This window comes from Anoplopoma fimbria, chromosome 6, assembly GCF_027596085.1.
Source record: "Anoplopoma fimbria isolate UVic2021 breed Golden Eagle Sablefish chromosome 6, Afim_UVic_2022, whole genome shotgun sequence".
Taxonomy (NCBI): Eukaryota; Metazoa; Chordata; class Actinopteri; order Perciformes; family Anoplopomatidae; genus Anoplopoma; species Anoplopoma fimbria.
In genome coordinates this window covers 21,272,118-21,294,048 of record NC_072454.1, presented here as the reverse complement: position 1 = coordinate 21,294,048, position 21,931 = coordinate 21,272,118, and the positions used below count along the sequence as shown (strand labels likewise).

Here is a 21,931-nt window from a genome sequence, read left to right as displayed (position 1 = left end):
GACAGGCCATTGTCACAAAGCTGTCCTTTCTCTTTCCTTTCTTTTCCTCAACCTGGCACTAATGCAGACACTGACCAAGGGAGGGACAAGCTCCAAAAATAAAAAATATCTACTATTCAAACACTCATTCTGACAGACATACATACAGTAATACAGTAGAGGTGTTTAGTTACAGAGACAAAAACAGTCAATACTATCTAAAAAAAAAAGATTATTTTGATAGTACTGATAGTAAGAAAATGTATTCATAATCATTATTTACATTATTCATTCTTTGACCAGACCATTTTCTAATTCAATTAAAAATTTGGCAAAATTAAAAAAAACTAACTTAACTAAATTTAATAACTTTGTCGCTACAAAACCATTTCATTTTCGGGAGTGTACGAGACCCCACTTGGTTTAGACCTGATAGCCCCTCAAAGCATCAACAGCAATATTTAGGGGGTCTCGAAAAAAACGTAAAAAAAATATTTGTCACTTGCAATTGTCTCTAAGTGTCTTTTAAAAGCCTATTATGTTTTTTATTATGCAGTCATTATTAAAATTGCAAAACGTGTAGTCACAAATATGATTACAGAACAATATTGTTGTGGTGTTTCCTGTTATATTGCCATTGAATACCCAGTTGTTTCTGATAAAGCCTTCTTCCAGACATGGCGCTGTTGTGAATTGTCTGCAATGGAAACGTTATGCCCATGTGAACGATAGAACAGTCTTCTATCTCTGGACCTGCTGTATATAGGGTGACACGTTGTACAGCTGAGAAGTCACCCATTGGTTTGTGGACTGCAGTTTTAAAAGCCTTGAGTTTCGGCATTTTGACCTTCACCATCTTGTTTTTTTGCAACCAGGGAACTGAAGTGACCATATTTGGACTACGACTTGAAGACTTTAACTTGAAGATTTTCAAGACTTGAAACTAGAGATTGAGACAATAAACTCATGTTTACAATGTTTACTGAGGTAATAAATCAAGAGAGAAGAAGAGTCATTTTCTTAGAGACTTCTATACAACCAGAGCAGTTGCCCCCTGATGGACGTGTTTTTGGGTGGTGTAATATGAACCCTTTTCACATTTTTTTCCGTGCCATGACATGTCAAAATAGCTGCTGTGAAAAGTGCCTATAGTAGCTAGCTTTGGTCCTCAGCAATACAGTCGCCAAGTGTGAAGTTGATCGGATGTGCGTTGTTGAGAAAATCAAAGCACAGGCATAAAGGCAGAGCTTTTTTCCATTTGAGTTAAATACATGCATATAGATAAAAAATGACTTTTGCAAACTGTATATACTGTACAATAAAGTGTTGGCACCCTTATTCTACTTAAACTTATGATACAAGCTTCTTGGTTACATGGCATGTGTTCATGTATGCCATACAGGATTTACGTTACTGCTGGCCTCTGACACTCTGGATTAAAGTCTCTGCTAAGTGTTTAAATTGTACATGTCAAAATGCTTCTGCCTCATGTCAAGCACAGTCAGTCATATATGAGCATCCATCCTGATTTAGCATTAAACAAACTCGTACTGAGGACAATGGTGGTGGGACCATCCTGACATCAGCACTGAACTGACATCACCCTCTCACACCACTCTAATCTTGTTAAATATTCTGTGGAGAAAAAAAAAGAGGTTGTCATACAGAGAGTGAAACAAAAGCGTTGCATAATCTCTGGATTTAGAGAAAGAAAAAAAGAAAAAAATCAATATGATTTACAGTAGCTGCTGCATTAAAGCTGTTTCTGAAAATGTGTAATCTGCGTTATCTGGTAATTTGTGGGTTTAAGTGCAGTCTGCAGCCTCTCTGAACAGCTTTACACAGTGTAGGATGAACAGAGGATGGGACACACTATTAGAGCACTGGAGTCTTTAGCATAGCACCATATTTGGATTCACTCAGCAGCATGAAAATGTACTCAAAAGCACTCATTCAATAAACACAACTTTGCCACAATTCTGTCTCTGAGCTCCTTGGGCAGTTCCTTCGACCTCATGATTCTCATTTGTTCTGACATGCACTGTGAGCTGTAAGGTCTTATATAGACAGGTGTGTGCCTTTCCTAATCAAGTCCAATCAGTTTAATTAAACACAGCTGGACTCCAATGAAGGAGTAGAACCATCTCAAGGAGGATCAGAAGAAATGGACAGCATGTGAGTTAAATATGAGTGTCACAGCAAAGGGTCTGAATACTTATGACCATGTGATATTTCAGTTTTTCTTTTTTAATAAATTTGCAAAAATTTCTACATTTCTGGTTTTTTCTGTCAAGATGGGTTGCTGAGTGTACATTAATGCGAAAAAAATGAACTTTTTCGATTTTAGCAAATGGCTGCAATGAAACAAAGAGTGAAAAATTTAAAGGGGTCTGAATACGTTCCGTACCCACTGTATTTTATTGAAATAATATATTTCTATGTAGTTTTATTGTATTTTTAACTGATTGTTTGCAGCATTGGAATACATTTGAATGCTATTTCTGTTGTAATTGTTTAAAAATGTGTAAGCTATAGAAATAAAGTGTATCGTTCTATTTTTAAATGAGAGAGAGGAATATGATGTCCCCTTCACACCTTCAGCCAATGACATTTACATATTTAGTCATTTTAAGGGGAGACACTTCAGGCTATTTTGCTTCCATAACATGTCAACTTTTAGAGAAGTGAAGTGAAAACAACCAAAGTTTAGATTTCTATAAAGTTGACCAAAAGTTAGCATTCGATAATGCCTCATTTCAATATTTGAACATAAACATATATTCACAAAAAATGATTGTCTTAATGTGAGGAGTCATCTGGGGAAGACAAACAAAACATATCTTTAAGAGGGGTTTGTTCATATATCATTAATACCTGATTTATGTATTATTTTTAAAACATTGGTAAAAGTTTTATCTGATTTATGGAGTGATAATAAAAGACATATCCAAGAATTCCCTCTCTAGAAATCTAAAATTGAAACAAGAATTTTGAACCTGCCTTAATCCAGTATTCAGATTTCTGAAATGTATACAAATATGCACAAATTTATTAAGATATTGCCTCAAATGCAGTATATCATTTAGAAAATAATTGTCTTAGTGTAAGTAATCAACTGGGGGAAGTGTCATGGAGATATCGATTAGTTAAAGTTTTTGCCTTATTCCCGTGGGAGCCTCCCTTTCGATTCTGCCGTGGGCTTTGATGGTTCACATTACTGAGGTGTACTCCTGTAGTGGTATATTGGAAGAAATCTGACTGAACTGAGAGCAACTCGAAAAAAACGGTTAGATGAAATGTCGACCCTAACCCTAGACGCCTCGGTGAATCCTTGGCCCTGACACTTTGAAATCAGCAGTTCTTTTTCAACAATGCATTGGGATTGTTATCATTTCGTATCATTATTTTGTTTCGCCCAGCGGTTCTCGAATGTTATAGGGTCAAGGACCCCTTAATTTATAAAATGATTAGGACTGCAAACAACTTTGCCATATCATCTTCAAATGTCATGTCAAAGTTCTGTTCACAGCTTGTTTCTGTTGCCCACTAGTGGCCAAATAAATCACGAAGTTCTGTTTTTTTTTAAGTGTGTAGATGTAAACGTATGTAAATATGATTTAGGTGGCGTGAACTGTGGTGAAGACAGATCTGAACGACCTGATGTTTCAACTTGAGCTAAACACTCACAATTAATGTACAGAGACAAGAGGAAAAAGAGAAAAGCAAAGAATGGGATTTCTGGTAAATTGTGAGATTTTTTTTACGAGTATGGAGGATCAGTTTTTGTTTTACAGCCTGAGGAAAGAAGCTTCTCTCTGGTCTGGTGGTACAACTGTGGTTACTTCTGCATTGCTTGACAGAAAGCAGCAGGGTGAACAGGTTGTTGTCGTGGTGGGTCAGGGCTCAACAGCAGGGGTTGCCAGGTTGCCATTGGCAACCATCTTGAGAAATCTGCAACCAATCTTGGCCTTTGGTTGACGTCGGTGTAAAAAATAGGGGCCGCAAACAGCAAAACGTGAACCCAGGTCAAGAATGCGAGAAGGGATTTTGATTTATGCTTTGGCGAGGGTCGTGAGTGTCCACATGAACAAAATCTGTGTCCATCAAACGTTTTCTAACTACGCAGACACAAATGGGCGGAAAAATGGGGAACTTTGAGCAGCTTTGAGATCGTTGGCTTTGCCAAGGTTTCCTCTTCACCATTCCACATGCAACCACCTTGAGCGGCTGTGGCTCAGTGGAGAGCAGGGTCGTCCCCCAATCAGAGGATCGGCGGTTCGATCCCTGGCTCTGGCAGTCCATGTCGATGTGTCCTTGGGCAAGACACTTAACCCCAAATTGCTCCCGCAGGCTGTTCCTGCGGTGTATGTATGTGTATGAATGTTAGTTAGGGTCCTGATGGTCAGGTGGCACCTTGCATGGTAGCTCCTGTCATCAGTGTATGAATGGGGTGTGAATGGGTGAATGATTAGTAATGTAAAAGCGCTTTGAGTGGTCGGAAGACTAGAAAAGCGCTATACAAGTACAGTCCATTTACCATTGTGGAAAAGTACAAGTCAGGCTTCAAGCAGAATCAAGACGGATGGAGGTCGTTTCTGAAAGTAGGGACGTTGGAGTCGCTAACTCCAAGCAGAAAAAACTAAATCTGAATCTCTTCAAGGGTACTGGTATGGGAACTAGAATCCTCATTATTTTACACGATACCCAGCCATATTGATTTAGCTATTGTGTTAACAAGCAATTTCCTTTTTACACATCCAGCAGCCACAGAGCAACATTAGCGTTTATTAAAAGTTGCGTTGTCACCGCAGTCCTGGGTGTACAATCCTTTCTCAAATCACTTTCCTTGACCAAGTTCACCGGCCCTTAAGTACCTCAGCACTGCGGGGATGTGTGACAGCTTAAGATCGTTTAATTGAATGTGTGAATAGAAGAGCTGGGTTAATCACACTATCTAACCCAAGCCTCTTCTTGTTCTACTTCTGAATGACACTTGTGTGTGTTGCTCTAGCGTGTGTAGGTCTTTGCTGACTTTATTCCCCTGAATTTTTTTTTTCTTTTATCTTTGATTAACCTCTGACCTCTATTTTAGGAGTCCTCACAGCCTACGTTATTTCATGACACAGTGTTTTCTGTTAAAACAACGACATTTGACATGTTTCACAAAGGAATCTTTTTTTTTAAGGTGAGTTGGTATCAAATTAATATGGTTTTCTGTCTTCATCAGCTTGACAGTTCAATTTAACAATTTTCAATCCTGGACAGTTCAATCAATTATATTGGTTTTCATTCATTTCTGAGAATGCTACAAATGTGAGGCACAGCTTAAGCCACACACACACACACACACACACACACACACACACACACACACACACACACACACACACACACACACACACACACACACACACACACACACACACACACAAATATCAAATCCCGAGCCGTGTGAGATCAATGTGGATTGACCTTAGTGAAGACGGAGGGCTCGTCACTCCAGGGGCGGAGGAACAACAGTTCCCCCCCCTATCCCAACCCAACCCAACCCAGGCCGATGCCACCCCCAACACTTACATAATACCACAAGCATTACATAAGAGCTCTGCAGCTCCAATAAAGGCAGAGACAAACATAGAGAGAGAGAGAGAGAGAGAAAATGAGAGAGAATCCTCCAAATCCTATACATCATTAAAGGGATCGGAGGAGGCCTCTGTGCTTTAAGAGCAGCAGAAAAGATGCGGCTTTATGCAGATGACAGATGGCTTTCCCTCCATCTATGACAAAGCATGGTTAGCATCTGTTGTGATGGAGAGATAACACGTGCACACATGCAGCGTGTAGAGACAGAGCGCTGTCGGAAATCAACAACGGCCACTACAGCCCTGCTGCCACATGAAAACCATGTATCTCCAAAATGCTCACTTTTCCACCTTGTTTGAAGCATTATTACATAAATATGAGATCAACGGTCTATGTATCTTTCTTAATATTTTTTGGCAGTGTGTCAACGTTTTTTTCTGTTGGGCTGATCCCTCTAAAACTGCCCATCACTGTCCAAGAAGTAGTGTCGTCACATGCCCAATATCACTTGTTAAATTCGGTATGTTTCTGACAAGACTAATAATGCATACAGCTAGCATCAATGCTGACTTCAATATCATCAGGATTTATTTTTACTTTTTAAAAGATTTAATTACTGACAAATTACTGACACAAACTGCAACAATTTTTCCATTCAGCCAATAGGACAAAGAATATATAATTATTATTGTAAATGAATATTTGAAAAATCTAGTTGTATTAACATTGCATGTTTTTTCTTCCTTGATTGTCTGTCTGTCTGTTTTGTGGGCTCATGGTCCCCTTTGACCTGGGAAGTCAGAATTTCCGGGTTCAGAGTCAGTTATATCAACTGGAATGCCCCCTGAAGTCAGATTTCAGACTTGGAAAGTCGGGAGAACTTCTCCAACCCCAAACCCAAAATCCAAGATGACCTCTCCGCACATCTACAGAGGGGAAAGCTGTTTGTATTCTTCAGTTATGACCCCAAAAAACTTGTTTTGTGAGGTCACAGTGACCTTTGACCTTCAAATTTGAATCGATCAAACCTAGACTTCAAGTTGACATATGTGCAACATTTGAAGTAATTGTCTCAGTGTTCCTGAGATACCACGTTCTGTCTTGTTTGTTTGACCACGTAGCAGTTTATTATCAAAAATTATAACATCACCTTTTTCTTGTAGAGAATTATCAGAATCCCCAAAATATCAACACAGACCTTCAAACAATATCACATTCATAAGGAGCAACAGTTTGGTCGGTGAACATTGTGTTGAGACGAGGAGCTTTTCGATGTTCAGTCAAGCGCTCACACACATAATCCTAATATCTCCCCTACTACCTACTAACACAGTTGACTCACACACACACACAAACACACACACACACACACACACACACACACACACACACACACAAACACACACGTATGCCAGTTTTGCGGTATCTGTCCCATTCCTAAAGATGGCGGTTTAATGCATTGGGAGCTAAGCCCGGCGCTGAGGCTCAGCCCCTGACAAAGTGCCATTCTGACAGTGTCATTTGGGTTCAGTGTTTAATGCAAACTGTCTTTGCCTCGTGTATTTATTCTCTTAACTGAGCGGCTTAAGACGCAGTCGGCACGCCATGTGCATGTACGCGGCGTTAAGAAATATGATGTAAGCTTAAAACGTTCAACCCTGTGGCCTTACGCCTGCTAGTGGTTAACAGTTTAGCCCATAAGAAGCCATGCAACTACACACACACACGCACACAAACACAAACACACAAACGGCAGCATGTGGTTGCATTTATTTTCTGCCACAAGTGCTTACAAGTAAGTGGGTGGTATTACCTAACACATCGGACATTCGTCAGCGGGAAAAAAGAGTGAAGAAATTAGAGAAAACGAGGGGGAAGCACGAAGAGAGGTCGACTCTCTTTACAACGTCTTCCTGTAAATCGCCTGCCAACATCAGTGTTGAATAGATACAAATAAACATGACTTTATGACGGCTATTTATGTCTGCAGTAGTGTGAAGGAAAAGGGAATCTACAGAAATGATTTTAAAGGAAGCAGTAAAATAGGAAAAACAAAAGTAAAGCACGGAAAATGGGAAGACTGGATGAGAGCGGAAGCAGAGATCAGATCGACTGTCCTCCGCTCTGTTCCTCTATAAACTGCCGCTTTAACTGTCTGCAGCCTCAGGCCACAATTAGCACCAGAGCCGGCTGAGAGAGGGAGGGCGCCGGGTCCACCGTAGCCCACCCTTGAGCTACAGTAGCTGGGCAACTAACCTAAGTACTGCCCGACTTGATAGTTCGGGAAAAGAAAACCAAAAATCCGATCTTTACTATGTCACTTGAACAAAGTCTTACAACTAGGAAAACACACTACACTTGCTATCATAGGGTGTTTTTTTCCACTAACAACCAATCTTCAACAGCTTGCAGAGAGTCTACGATTAGCGTCTTGTCATTGTATGCCTCTGCCAACCAGTGGAGTCTCACTTTACATCCATGTATGTCCAAAATGTCATCACTTCATCATTTTATCAAAAAGATATATGGGGGAACAGGAACTAAATTCAAGATATCGTTTTCAGAAGAATGGCACCAACATGTGGACCTTTGACAACTAAAATCTAGTCAGTTCATCCTTGGCTCCAAGTGGATGTTTGTGCCAAATTTGAAGAAATACCGCCCAGGTGTTCCTGAGAAATCAGCTTCACGAGAATGGAACAGCTAGACGGACATACAATCCAAAACATAATGCCTCCCATAAAAAAACAACAGACAAGTTTCATTCTGGCATATTAGAAAGCTTTTAAAAAACTTGCTACACTTATCAGTACTTGTACAGTGGGTACGGAAAGTATTCAGACCCCTTTAAATTTTTCACTCTTTGTTTCATTGCAGCCATTTGCTAAAATCGAAAAAGTTCATTTTTTTTCGCATTAATGTACACTCAGCAACCCATCTTGACAGAAAAAAACAGAAATGTAGAAATTTTTGCAAATTTATTAAAAAAGAAAAACTGAAATATCACATGGTCATAAGTATTCAGACCCTTTGCTCAGTATTGAGTAGAAGCACCCTTTTGAGCTAGTACAGCCATGAGTCTTCTTGGGAATGATGCAACAAGTTTCCCACACCTGGATTTGGGGATCCTCTGCCATTCTTCCTTGCAGATCCTCTCCAGTTCTGTCAGGTTGGATGGTGAACGTTGGTGGACAGCCATTTTCAGGTCTCTCCAGAGATGCTCAATTGGGTTTAGGTCAGGGCTCTGGCTGGGCCAGTCAAGAATGGTCACAGACTTGTTCCGAAATCTCCTTTGTTATTTTAGCTGTGTGCTTCGGGTCATTGTCTTGTTGGAAGGTGAACCTTCGGCCCAGTCTGAGGTCCTGAGCACTCTGGAGGAGGTTTTCTTCCAGGATATCTCTGTACTTGGCCGCATTCATCTTTCCTTCAATTGCAACCAGTCGTCCTGTCCCTGCAGCTGAAAAACACCCCCATAGCATGATGCTGCCACCACCATGTTTCACTGTTGGGATTGTATTGGGCAGGTGATGAGCAGTGCCTGGTTTTCTCCACACATACCGCTTAGAATTAACGCCAAAAAGTTCAATCTTGGTCTCATCAGACCAGAGAATCTTATTTCTCATAGTTTGGGAGTCCTCCATGTGTTTTTTGGCAAACTCTATGCGGGCTTTCATATGTCTTGCACTGAGGAGAGGCTTCCGTCGGGCCACTCTGCCATAAAGCCCCGACTGGTGGAGGGCTGCAGTGATAGTTGACTTTGTGGAACTTTCTCCCATCTCCCTACTGCATCTCTGGAGCTCAGCCACAGTGATCTTTGGGTTCTTCTTTACCTCTCTCACCAAGGCTCTTCTCCCACGATTGCTCAGTTTGGCTGGACGGCCAGGTCTAGGAAGAGTTCTGGTCATCCCATACTTCTTCCATTTAAGGATTATGGAGGCCACTGTGCTCTTAGGAACCTTGAGTGCTGCAGAAATTCTTTTGTAACCTTGGCCAGATCTGTGCCTTGCCACAATTCTGTCTCTGAGCTCCTTGGGCAGTTCCTTCGACCTCATGATTCTCATTTGTTCTGACATGCACTGTGAGCTGTAAGGTCTTATATAGACAGGTGTGTGCCTTTCCTAATTAAGTCCAATCAGTTTAGTTAAACACAGCTGGACTCCAATGAAGGAGTAGAACCATCTCAAGGAGGATCAGAAGAAATGGACAGCATGTGAGTTAAATATGAGTGTCACAGCAAAGGGTCTGAAAAATTATGACCATGTGATATTTCAGTTTTTCTTTTTTAATAAATTTGCAAAAATTTCTACATTTCTGGTTTTTTCTGTCAAGATGGGTTGCTGAGTGTACATTAATGCGAAAAAAAAAATGAACTTTTTCGATTTTAGCAAATGGCTGCAATGAAACAAAGAGTGAAAAATTTAAAGGGGTCTGAATACTTTCCGTACCCACTGTATAATGCCAAAGGAATAAGTGACTAGGTGTCAGGTTAAAGGTGATGCTTGAAGTGACAACCCAACTCTGCAGTTTGGACATCAGCTGTTTGGAGCATGTTGGCATCTTTAAGCACATTGTTATGGTTTCACAGACAAAATTTTACTGTTTTGGTTCACTTTCTGTTCTCATCACCATCATTTCCACTTACAGCAAGCAGCTGTTTTTGGTGAAAACCCTCTGGTCTGCCCAGCAGCAAATTACTGATTAAAAAAATGTGCAGCCAGCTGGTGAACACAGCGGAGTATTTAGCAAATAAATAGCCAGAAATTCCATAAGGACTTGGTAGAGACCAAATAGAGCTTCAAGAAAAGTGAATTTTGGACTTATATTCATCAATTCGTCAAATAAATGCAACCTCAAATAAATGCTAATGTTGCACTGTGTCTCCTGGATCAATAGGCCGCTTGCTATCACATTAGCCACAAATTCATATGTCAAAGTTGTGTTTATAGCTTGTTGCCGATCCAAGAGACCAAAAACTAAAAAAAACGTTAATCTGCGGTTGGCGCTGGTCAGACATATGTAGCCTGCTTGCTGATTGATTTAAACATTGCTTTTTTCCCCCAAATAAAATAGCTGTAATTGTTATAACAAAATGGAATTGTCTTTTAATTAGTCTCTCACATTTAAATTCAAAGGAGAAAAGACACCAAATGAGCAAAACACCACCCATAACTGTCTCCAACAGGCCTTTATGTTGGATTCAGATTTATTGTCTCAGAGGCATATTTGTTTTTACAGCCAGCACACAGAAACATACTGTAGCAACCAGTGATGGAGGAAGAATTAAAATCCTTTACTTCAGTAAAAGCATGAATACCACACTGTAAAAATACTATGTTACAAGTAAAAGTCCTGCGTTGAAAATGTTACTTCATTCAAAGTATGTAAGTATCATCAGGGAAATGTACTTAAATTATTAAAAGTAGAAAGATGTCCCCCATGACTGTTATACTAATATAAACTCTAACAATAGATTTGTATTATGCAGGTTTTATTATTCTTGTTATTTTAATAATACTATTAATGAGCTTCATTTATATTAAGGATTAAATAATGATTATTTTCTTTATGGATTCATCTGCTGATAACTTTCTCTATTAATCCAGTGACAGTCTGGTTTTTAAAAATAGTAAGGAATGACATCTCAATTACCCACAGCACCTCAGTGACATATAAACAACGTTTGTTTTGTCCAGCAGCCGTCCAAACCACAACATTATTACTGATAAGTTACAAATAATTAAAAAAGATAATTATTGAAAGGAAAAGCAGCAAATCTTCACATCTGGGAAGCTGGAACCAGGAAATGTCTTTGTATGAGAAAAAATAATTAATAACAATAACTAAAGCTGTCAGAGATATATATAGTGAAGTAAAGGTAAATGTAGTGGATTAGACGAAGGTGGTGTGGATAGAAGACTCAAATGGTTTAGCTGGTGATCCGTGTCATTTGCTATTGAGAGTGCTTGGCGTGCGATGGCTTCATATCAGGGAACCATATTCATTCAGGACGTGACTGACTGGTTTCACAGCTCTCCTGACGGGACACATTCCAAATCAATCACCCTTCCTTTCCGCGATGACAGTAAAAACTTTTAACAAGCGCTGCCCTGGAATAGGTTTTCTCTCTGTACTCTCTGCATCAGAAAAAAAAAAAACTCCTGCATTCTCATCTCCAAAGTGTGTGTAAGTGTGTGTGTGCTACCTCCCAGCTAAAAGGTTACATGGTAATGCTGGCATTTAATCAGCGAGGCAGCGAACGTGGGCAGCAAGAAATCAGATTATGACCCGTGCTGACCTGGGAATCATAATTTATAGAGAATAGTAATATCGATATAATACATCTTCAATGTCTCGTGTGTGGATGATAATATGTGTCATATGTCTCCTTCGTATGTCCTTTGTCTGGGATTCTCCCGCTTTCAAGAGTCCTGGATGAAATATCTGTAAAACACTAGTGTACAGGTTTTCAACATCCAATCACACAAAACATGTCAATGAATGGTTGTCAAGGCTGTTGCTATGACAAAACATGTCAGACGCTAACAGTTTTTTTGCTGAATAGAAGGTCAGACTTTTCAAAAAAGCTCCGTGAGGCTTACTCCTTCCTTAGTAAAGTGTCCGGAAACTGAAATACAAAGTTCTGCCCAAACTGCAGGATTTCCTTTTTTGGTCGGTGGAAACATCGATATATAAGATCATATTAAGACAGCTAAACATAAGCGGTGGATACAAGCGGGAAGCAGCACCTTTGTGATCTTCTTCAGTGGGGTAAACGCCAGTGATAAGGAAAGGGCAGGTCACTAGGGAAGTTACGGTACGTTGGTATCAGAGAAATGTCAATCTTGACAAGCTGAATGTTCAGCAAGAAACGTTTACTATGGTCACCATCTTAACTGAGCACTAAAACACAGAGTTGCATTATGGGAATGTTGTTAGTTTTGCAGGTATTTGGTCATTAACCAAAGTTAATGACAGCTTGAACATTTAACGTTATGGTGCTAGCTAGAAAAGACGCAAAATCTGATATTTATTGAGACATTTCAGACCAAAGATGGGTATTTTTCTGCCAATTAACTCATCAACCACTACATTTTTGTTTTTTCCTCGCTACCAGATAACTCCATTTCTTATACACTGTTCACAGTTTGAACATTGACACAACTTATGATGCAATGGAATATTCATTCTGATACTGTAGCTCAAGGGTGGGCTACGATGAACCCGTCGCTCTCCCTCACTGAGCGCTCTGGTGCTAATTGTGGCCTGAGGCTGCAGACCCTTAAAGGGACAGTTTATAGAGAGAACGGAGCAGAGGGCAGCTCTACCTGGAAGCTTCAATCTTTTTGCCCAGTCTTTCAATTTTCCCCTTCATTAACCTTTCTCATGCCTACTTTGTGGGTTTTACACACTTGTTTCTTCGTTGGAGGGATAATGAAATGTATTCCCACTGTTGCAATATTTCAAAGTAGTATCTACCAAAATAATACCTATATCTAAATATAGACTCACCTTCATCACGCAAAAACATAGCTGTTTTTTTGCCAATCAAAACTTTGACTGTGGGTCACCTCCCTTTTTAATATTGCAAAGGGACGGACCCCATCTGTGTGCTAACAGCCTAGCAATAGCTAATGCTATGTATGCTACAGCTGTAGGGTTGGGCGATAAAACCATGCATGAAGAAGATTTTAATGATAAAACCCTTCTCGATTAAGATGATAAACCTATGAGATTTATTTTCAACCTGCTTTCCTCTCCCTACAGAAGCACCAGACCAGGGCTTGGCAACGTTAGGGTCCGTCCCTAATATTGCAAAGGGACGGACCCCATCTGTGTGCTAACAGCCTAGCAATAGCTAATGCTATGTATGCTACAGCTGTAGGGTTGGGCGATAAAACCATGCATGAAGAAGATTTTAATGATAAAACCCTTCTCGATTAAGATGATAAACCTATGAGATTTATTTTCAACCTGCTTTCCTCTCCCTACAGAAGCACCAGACCAGGGCTTGGCAACGTCAGGCATGCATGCCACCATCGGCCAATGGAACACTAGAAACAAGTGAGCAAAAAGCGTTTTTGGGGAAATTTTAAAGTGCCCTCTCATCCGCAAGCCAAGTGACCTCTTTCACAGCCATTGGCAGTTATTTACAGCAGTTTTGTTAAGTTTAATTTTAGGGCGATAAAACTAATGCAAACATTTTCACAATAAAAGTCTCCCACGATAACAATTCAGTTTTCCTCCGACTTTAGAAAAACTACAAACAGCCAATAATTGTACGCCTACTACATTGCAGCCGCATAATGGCGGATCAATTATTTTGAGCGTCATGAAATGACTCGTTTCACTATCTGAATTTGATTAATTTGGTGTAATAACATTTGTAAAGTCTTGAAGCATGATTGAATCGTTTTATGCACATTTAAGTTAGCATAGGCTAACCAGAAGGTAGCCAGCTTGGCCCGCAGAAATCTCTTTTGCGTTTGCCATTTATACTGTATATATGTCTAATCAAAGCCCTCACCAGCCCGGCCTGTTCTGATTTTAGATAATTGCATATTTTAAACCATAATTAATTTCCGGTTTGCACTGACTGGCACTAGGCAACACCATCCAAGCCCACAATAATGCTTTAGTCCTTTTATACAGAAAAGAAAACACAGTACGTACAAAAACTAGATCGTATGTTACCATGTACAGAACACAGACCTCGAGCCACTTAAGCAGTCGATTTCAACCTGACGACCAACAATGGGAAACAGCAGGAAGTAATGTGAGACAATGTGTAGCTGGACTGAGGTGTTCTCATTCACAGTACACTGGGCCAGTGTAATCCACGTCTCTGACAGCGTGCGACTATGAGCCTGCTGCTTAATTACAAACACACGCAAGCCAGTCAGTGGGAACAAAGACGAAGAGAATGAAGACCATCCTTTTCATTTTTTTCCTTTCTTGCTTCTGAATGAATGTGTTTTGGTCTGTGTTCATCTGTAAAAAAAATCTACTGCATTGCTTTAAGAAAAGAAAGAAAAACACTATGCTCATATCTCTAGATAGTTTAGTGACCTTCAGGCACTTCTGTCGACCAATTTTAAAAATCATTTTAAGCTCATATTTAAATGTAGCTGCTGTATGTGCTCCCATTTTAATCATTGTGACTTTATCTTATCATAAAGACATAACTAAGAATTTGAAGAGCCAAAAGCTGTGCAATTTCACATCACTTTTATACTCAATTTCCAACTCGGGCTTGGTAATATGGCCAAACTCTTCTATCCTGATGAAGGTAATTTCACATCACAATAACGATATAATAAAGCAGGTTTTTCTGGTAATTCAATTATTAAATAGAATATTTTTTGCATACTACTGTGTGAATTAAGTACTTGACAAATGAAAAGTATTTTCTTATTTATTAAGAAATGTTAGACTAAGCCTATATTTTATCTAAAACATCTGATAAATGCATTTCACAGGACAGTTGGCAGACCCTAACACCCCTAATAATTCAATCACACTGTTTTGATCTGAATCAACTGCATGTAAGGTGTACAAAGCCTTTATAACGTCATCGATGATTATATTATTGAATATTATAACCAATGTCAGCTGAAGAGAGTAGTTATTTGTACTGGCTTTGAGAAAATATATTGGGTTTGGGCATACTCTCCTAAAACAAATTGAACGATGCATTTTACATAATTTTGGACAATTAATATTACTACCAATAACAAAACTTGCTATGGTCGAATGATTATATAAGTTTTTACGCCTATCACAGCCTTTGTCTGAACATTGATTCTCTGTGAAATGTTTGGCCTGTAAATCATACGGCTTACGAGGCGCAGAGCAAAAACACTTGCTCTGCAAGGTTATAAATCGCCGTTTTGAATCACCCACATGAACTGACGCCACTGAACTGCCCCAAGGAGGAGATGGAGTAGAGCCTAGATGAAAGCTAAGCTAACCCAGCGAGGACCTAAGACTACTCCACTACCCAGCATAATGCTGGCTGTCTGATGCCCGGTCACAGAAAAATAATATAGATGAAAGCAGCGGAAGACCTGGATCCATCGTTCATTCAGGATCAAGCTGCACTTGACGGGCGGACAGCAGGAAAGAGAGCTCGGGTGAGACGAGAGCAGGAGGACTATGTGTTTACATCATGATGCTTGGTGCTCAAACACAGTCAAGGTTGATGGACAATGTTTTCCTCATGTTGAGTTTTTAATGTGAAGATGTCCGCCATGTTATCTGCCCGGAGAATTATTTAGTCGCTGCTGTTTACATTCCTTATGATACAAATTCAGAAAATGCACTACAAGAATGTTTTACAGTTTTTGTTTTGTTTGTCATGTGTTTTTTTGTGTTACTCATTGGCTACAACTGCATTTGGTTGTGCTTCCCTGTGTTGCATATTGACAATAAATTATCCTTAATGCGATTTGGCCACAGATTTTTTTTACATAACAATGGAAAAGATGTAGAATAACTCATAAAACAGCATTTTGAAGAAATGTATTGCCAAAATAACAAGTTATCTATCTCTGGATACATTATCTGGATAATGACATCTGATCAAGAGACTTCTAAACCTAACCCTGGAATGAAGAAATATTCCATTATTGATTCTCCTTGCACTGCGATTCGATGTCAATATGCCAATTATTGACAATCTAGTCATCGAACACGTTTTTTTAGCTTAGCTAAAGAGAAGTGAGTGTCACCTGACCAATAGAAACTGTCAAAGGGATCCTCAGATTACTGTTCTGAATAAAAATACTGTGCATATAAGTGTTTTAAACCTGGCTGAGATGGGAGATCTAAGATCTTACATTTGCCTGCATTTTCTCTGTAATTCCCATTCAATGTATTTACATTCATTTTTATTAAAATACATATATTGGTGAAATCTGCCCATTCCCATGCTGGATCTGACACTAAAAGCAGCACGATTCACAAGAAACACTGCAGTGTGTAATCTGGAGTAGTTTCATCTCACTAAAACCAACTTCACTGTTTACCGTTGGCTCTCTTTACACCGTGTCGGAGCTGTTACTGAGTGACTGATAATAATGCACCGCCGCCATGGAGCTCCGATTTGATGGTGCTCTTCAGCTGAGCCTGGCCTCCCTCTACTGCTGCTCACCGCAATAGATACAGGACGCAAATGTGTGTGTGTGTGTGTGCTTGTGTGCACATGAGAGAGAGAGAGAGAGAGAGAGAGAGAGAGAGAGAGAGAGAGAGACCCTGTACAAAAAGTGCAGATGTGCTGATGTGTGATGCAGGAGAGAGGCATGGATATTATACAACAATTTTGTCAACAACACAAATAGTTTTGGATATAGTGCGCACACACACACACACACACACACACACACACACACACACACACACACACACACACACACACACACACACACACACACACACACACACACACACACACACACACACACAGCATAAGTGCGTGTGTGTGTTTGTGTTCAAGAGATGTTACTGCACACGTAATCACAGTCCCAGGGCTTGAGGGAAACACAGAGAGACAGAAGTGTTGCTAGTGAACAGGACAGGCTGTTTTGGGAGCCGCTGTTTGAATATGAGGCATCTGTGACATCTGACCCCGGGTTGTATAGAAGTCCATGAGACAATTCTCACTTGCTTTATTCCCTCAGTAAATATTGTGTTTATGGTCTCAATCTCTAGTTTCAAGTCTTCTTCAATACAGCATGATGTTCAGGGTTTAGTAAATTATGGTCCATTTAGACCGTCAAATAGACCATAAAGCAGGGTATGCTTTAGGGCGAGGCTACTGTGATTGACATGTTGCTACCATGGCATTGACCCGTCTGAGAGTTAGCCGTGTTTTCTTCTAAGAACATTAACCCTTTTCCTTCCTTAGAATTTGAGGTCATGGAAACGTTAACCATTACCGCCATTATGTAGTCTTATGTTCGGCGATTTTGCCATCGCCATCTTGGATTACGACCATCACCATGTTGTTTTTTGCAACCAGTGAGCGGAGGTTACCATATTTGGAATGTGGATGAGTGACGTAGAGATGCCATGTATATCTCTGGTAGTGGTAGTGACCTGTCAATCACAGTAAAGCCGCCCTAAAGCATACTCCGCTTTATGGTCTACTTGACTCTGAATTCCACATTGGCTTCACTCGGCAGAAGTGGAGTTTGCCTTAAAATGCATTTGGTTGTACTCAGCTCAACAATAACGCATCTCTTCTAGTTCCAAAAAACCAAGATGTCGACAGTCAAGATGTCAAACCTGAGGCTTCAAAATGAGGGAATTTCAACTTCATCTACTTCCAAGGTGCTTGGAGACAGTTAAAAAGTCTAAAGACGTAAAACTCCAGCAACACCTTATTAGTCCAACATGTCGCCTTCATCGGGGTCATTATAAAAACATAATACAAAGACAATTTTAATAGGGTTGGTATGGAGCTGATACATTTTTTTTAAATATAATTGACAAACCAACATCCACCCAGGTATTAGCCAAAGGGGCACACATGGACGGGCTTGATATGTGGTCATGTGGCCTGGGACAAGTAATGTTCTACAATGACAATGAAAAAAAGAAATGCTAAAGAAGCAATTGGGCCTTAAATGCCTTTCTCAGAGGCAGAGTGTTAACTGTGTAATTGATTCTGAAACAACTACATTCATGATCTCAGGCACATGGATGTTAGATTACACTGGTAGTAAGAAATAAACTTCACTGGTTATTTTGAATATACTGAGGCAATATCCCAATGCAGCAGTGAATCTGTGATTCAGCTGTTCTGCACCAGGCTTACTCTGTGATTATGGCATCAAACAATTGATTAAAAGGTAAATATGTTTACTTTTCTCATAATTATTAAGTTCTGTATGTTGAAATTACAAAGTAGCATCTCATAATTAAAGGAAAACGATTCCCATAATTATGTGTCTAAATAATTACGAGACAAGGAAGCCGTAATTAAGAGTTTTTTTCTTTTAAATAAATGGAGGCACTTGCATTTACTAAATAATTCTGATGGCATACATGCCGTTTGTAGAAAAAAATGGGGTGTAGTGACATGCCACCGTGGAACGCCAGCCAGAAATTCCACACATAGTGAATTAATATATTTGAATCTTTGTTAAATTGAATTGCTGTCAGTAAAAGTTGGAGATTCAGTTTGGAACTACTACGAGGACCTTTCAATTTGTGTTGATTTTGGCAGTCCCTGTGGACAAAAGCGGTAGTTTATGTATGTCTTTTAACAACAAGACGATTGAAAGCTCTTTACATAAATCATCAATAGCCAAAAGCAACACTTTATTAAAGGACATTTATACACAATTAAAATAGTCAAACATTAATTTAAGAGCCAAGAGAAGGTGGAGCCCCAGACTCCCTTTAAAAAAAACCTCTAATTACTGCAGCAGGGGGTGGTAGTCTGCCCAATACAGTCCTGATTCTGGTTCTCCCTTGCCTTAAGAATAACTACATAGAAGTTCCTCACTGCAACTTTAAATAAAATCCAATTGACCCCCAACTCTTGGAAGATCATTTGTGAATAAGACGCTGTTTTAAATCGCCTCTCCGACCTTCTGGCATCAGCTGCGTGTTGTTCGGTCCTGTGGCTTTCTCCTGATGCTCTCCACACGAGTTATAACCATGAAATCTACAGCACGATCCTCCTTCTGACCAACAGGGAGATTACACGCGTCCTCTCTTTAGCATGTGCCCTCTTGACATGGAATACACTATCCTCTTTATGCCATTATCGTCTGTAGAGCTTCATAAAGCCCCACCCACCGGGTCACCCATGCTACACATGCACACCGGACCGCAAAACACTTATTGTTCCATCCACACACATATACACACACACACACATATGTACATCACACATTAGCCTGTGCTTCTATCAGATGACATCAGTGTCTACATGAACAGATGGGCCTGACATTAATCCTATCTCACATGTTGCCGTGTTACTTTAATGTTCCTTATATTCTTCCGACTACATACACTCTCCTCTGCGAATCATGACATCACTCTGTAGACCCAGCATGGGCCTGCATGTGTGTATACGTGTGTGTGTGTGTGTGTGTGTGTGTGTTGTGTGTGTGTGGGTGTGTATTGCATCACTGTACTCAGGCTGATCTGTAGCGTTTCTTTCTCTCCACCACTTTTCTCCTCACTGATGTATATTTTGAGCTGTCATCACTGCAGTAGCTTTTGAAGTGAGGAACTGGGCTGGACAATAAACAATATGATAATTAACGTCTTTCAGTGGAATCATATCATGACGAAATCATAGTCTTAATCAGTCGGACCACTGTTGATCTCTGATCAGTACTGATCCCCCCCCTTGTGCACGTGCATGTGAATTGCAGATTAATTACACAGTTCAACGTTAACCATCACAGTGTGAAATAAAGTTTTACTGACGCTTGTTATCCGCCAATATTCAGTAAAATATAGGAATCAGGTCATTGGCATTTATTCTTTTCTAGTAGCTGATCGCTAAAATGTTACACTGTAAACAACTAATCCAGGTTTAAATTGACAGGAGGAGAGCTAGTAACGTTAGCAGCACCGCTAACAGCTAACGAACGAAGGTTCCGTTCAGTTACATTATGATGCGTTCCGTCTCTGTTTCGGCAATGGTAAATTATAACGTTATCATGATGTGTTCAAATGTAGTCTCGTAAAATGTAATGTTGGTGATAAACTTGAATAAATCCAGTTGTTTGAAGGAGATGTTTTCACATTAATATAAAATAGATATTAAAGATGAATTATGACCTGTCTACACTAGCTCTATGCAACTTATAATACATAATTAAAACTATTAATTGATATTAGTTTTAATCCATAAAAATACAATCTTTTATTTCCTTATCATTTGAATTGTGTTTTTAAGAAGAAACAATTCTATAGTTGACTATAACAACGAAGTAATTTTTTGATGGTTTTCTGACTTTGACTATAATCAAACAACAAAAGGATCTGTATCTGCCAATATGGATCATCAACGATCGGCAATGGTATGGACGGCCAAAAAACGTGATCAGGAATCTTAAAAAGTTCAGAAAAGTTAGTTTTATGATCCATTGCACCACTAGTCTTAATTAATAATAACAGGCACATACTCGTTTAAATATCTCAGAAAATCTGATCATTTTGCACTTAAGTTTTTAATTGAATGACAAAATACTCAAACTTGCACTTTAAGCAGGAGTATACAATTATAGGCTTTACCATGTGGTTATTTCACATAGACTAGGGATGTCAGGATACCAGAAAGTTAGTAAGTTGATAAAAAAAACAATTTTTAATACCCAATTCTATACCAGGGTTAAAATAACCTAAAACAAAACATAAATACTTTGAGCCAGTGTTAAAAAGTTAAACATCAATCTATTTATTATTGCTGTGAAAATATCTCCATTTAACAACTGTACTTATTCAGATGTCTCGACAAACACTACATTTTACAGTATTACATTTGAACACATCGTGATAACCTTGTAATTTAGTTTTAACTTAATACACATTTTGACTGACTAGAGCTTGAACGATGCATAATGAACCTCAATGCGACCTCCGTTAACGTTAGGTGTTAGCTCTGCAGAACTGAGCTGCCCACCAGCAGCTAACAGCTAAAGTTGACTAGCTTTCCTCCTGCCGATTTCAACACAGATCTGTTGTTCACGATATGGCGTACCAAGGAGAAAAATTATACTCGTCGATAGTGAGTCAAAGCCGTCCTCTCGGATTTACCAACGGTACATGCAGTACAAGTACCATCACGTTTCCAGAATTTTGGCATTGACTTGCTACCAAAAACTTGGTTTTCATGGCATCCCTGATATAACCTATTTATTGAATAAAAAAAAAAAAACATGTCATATCGTGATCGAAACTGTTATCCATATAACCTATTTTGGGAAAGAAGACTGTGGCCCAGTGGGAACACAAGATTGAGTTGAACATCAGTGTTTGCATGTTTCTTCTGTGAAAACCAGCAGAAGTAAGCCCTATATCTACGGATTGTGAGGGTTAAAGTATGGATCAGGTGTTACAAGATTGTCATCAAGTACAGCGAGTAAAGATATACAGGCCAGTGTGTGTGTGTGTGTGTGTGTGTGTGTGTGTGTGTGTGTGTGTGTGTAGCTGGTTGGTTATGTCATGATATAATCCTCATCTTTTTGGCTTCATGGTGATATCACCACCGCTGCAAAAGCAACAGCATCATGATAGAAAGCTTACTGATATAGAGCATGAAAACCATTTGAGCGTGGACACAGAAAAAATACCAGGTTGGAGAGGAGAGGGGAGGAGGTGAGGGAAGATGAGGGGAGAGGAGAGCTAT

The 21,931-nt window shown here is 39.6% G+C and overlaps 1 protein-coding gene across 1 annotated transcript in view; it reads right to left on the bottom strand.

Moving 5' to 3' along the window:
- slc24a3 (solute carrier family 24 member 3) overlaps nucleotides 1-21,931 on the bottom strand; it is a 99,827-nt gene that overhangs the window by 21,155 nt on the left and 56,741 nt on the right.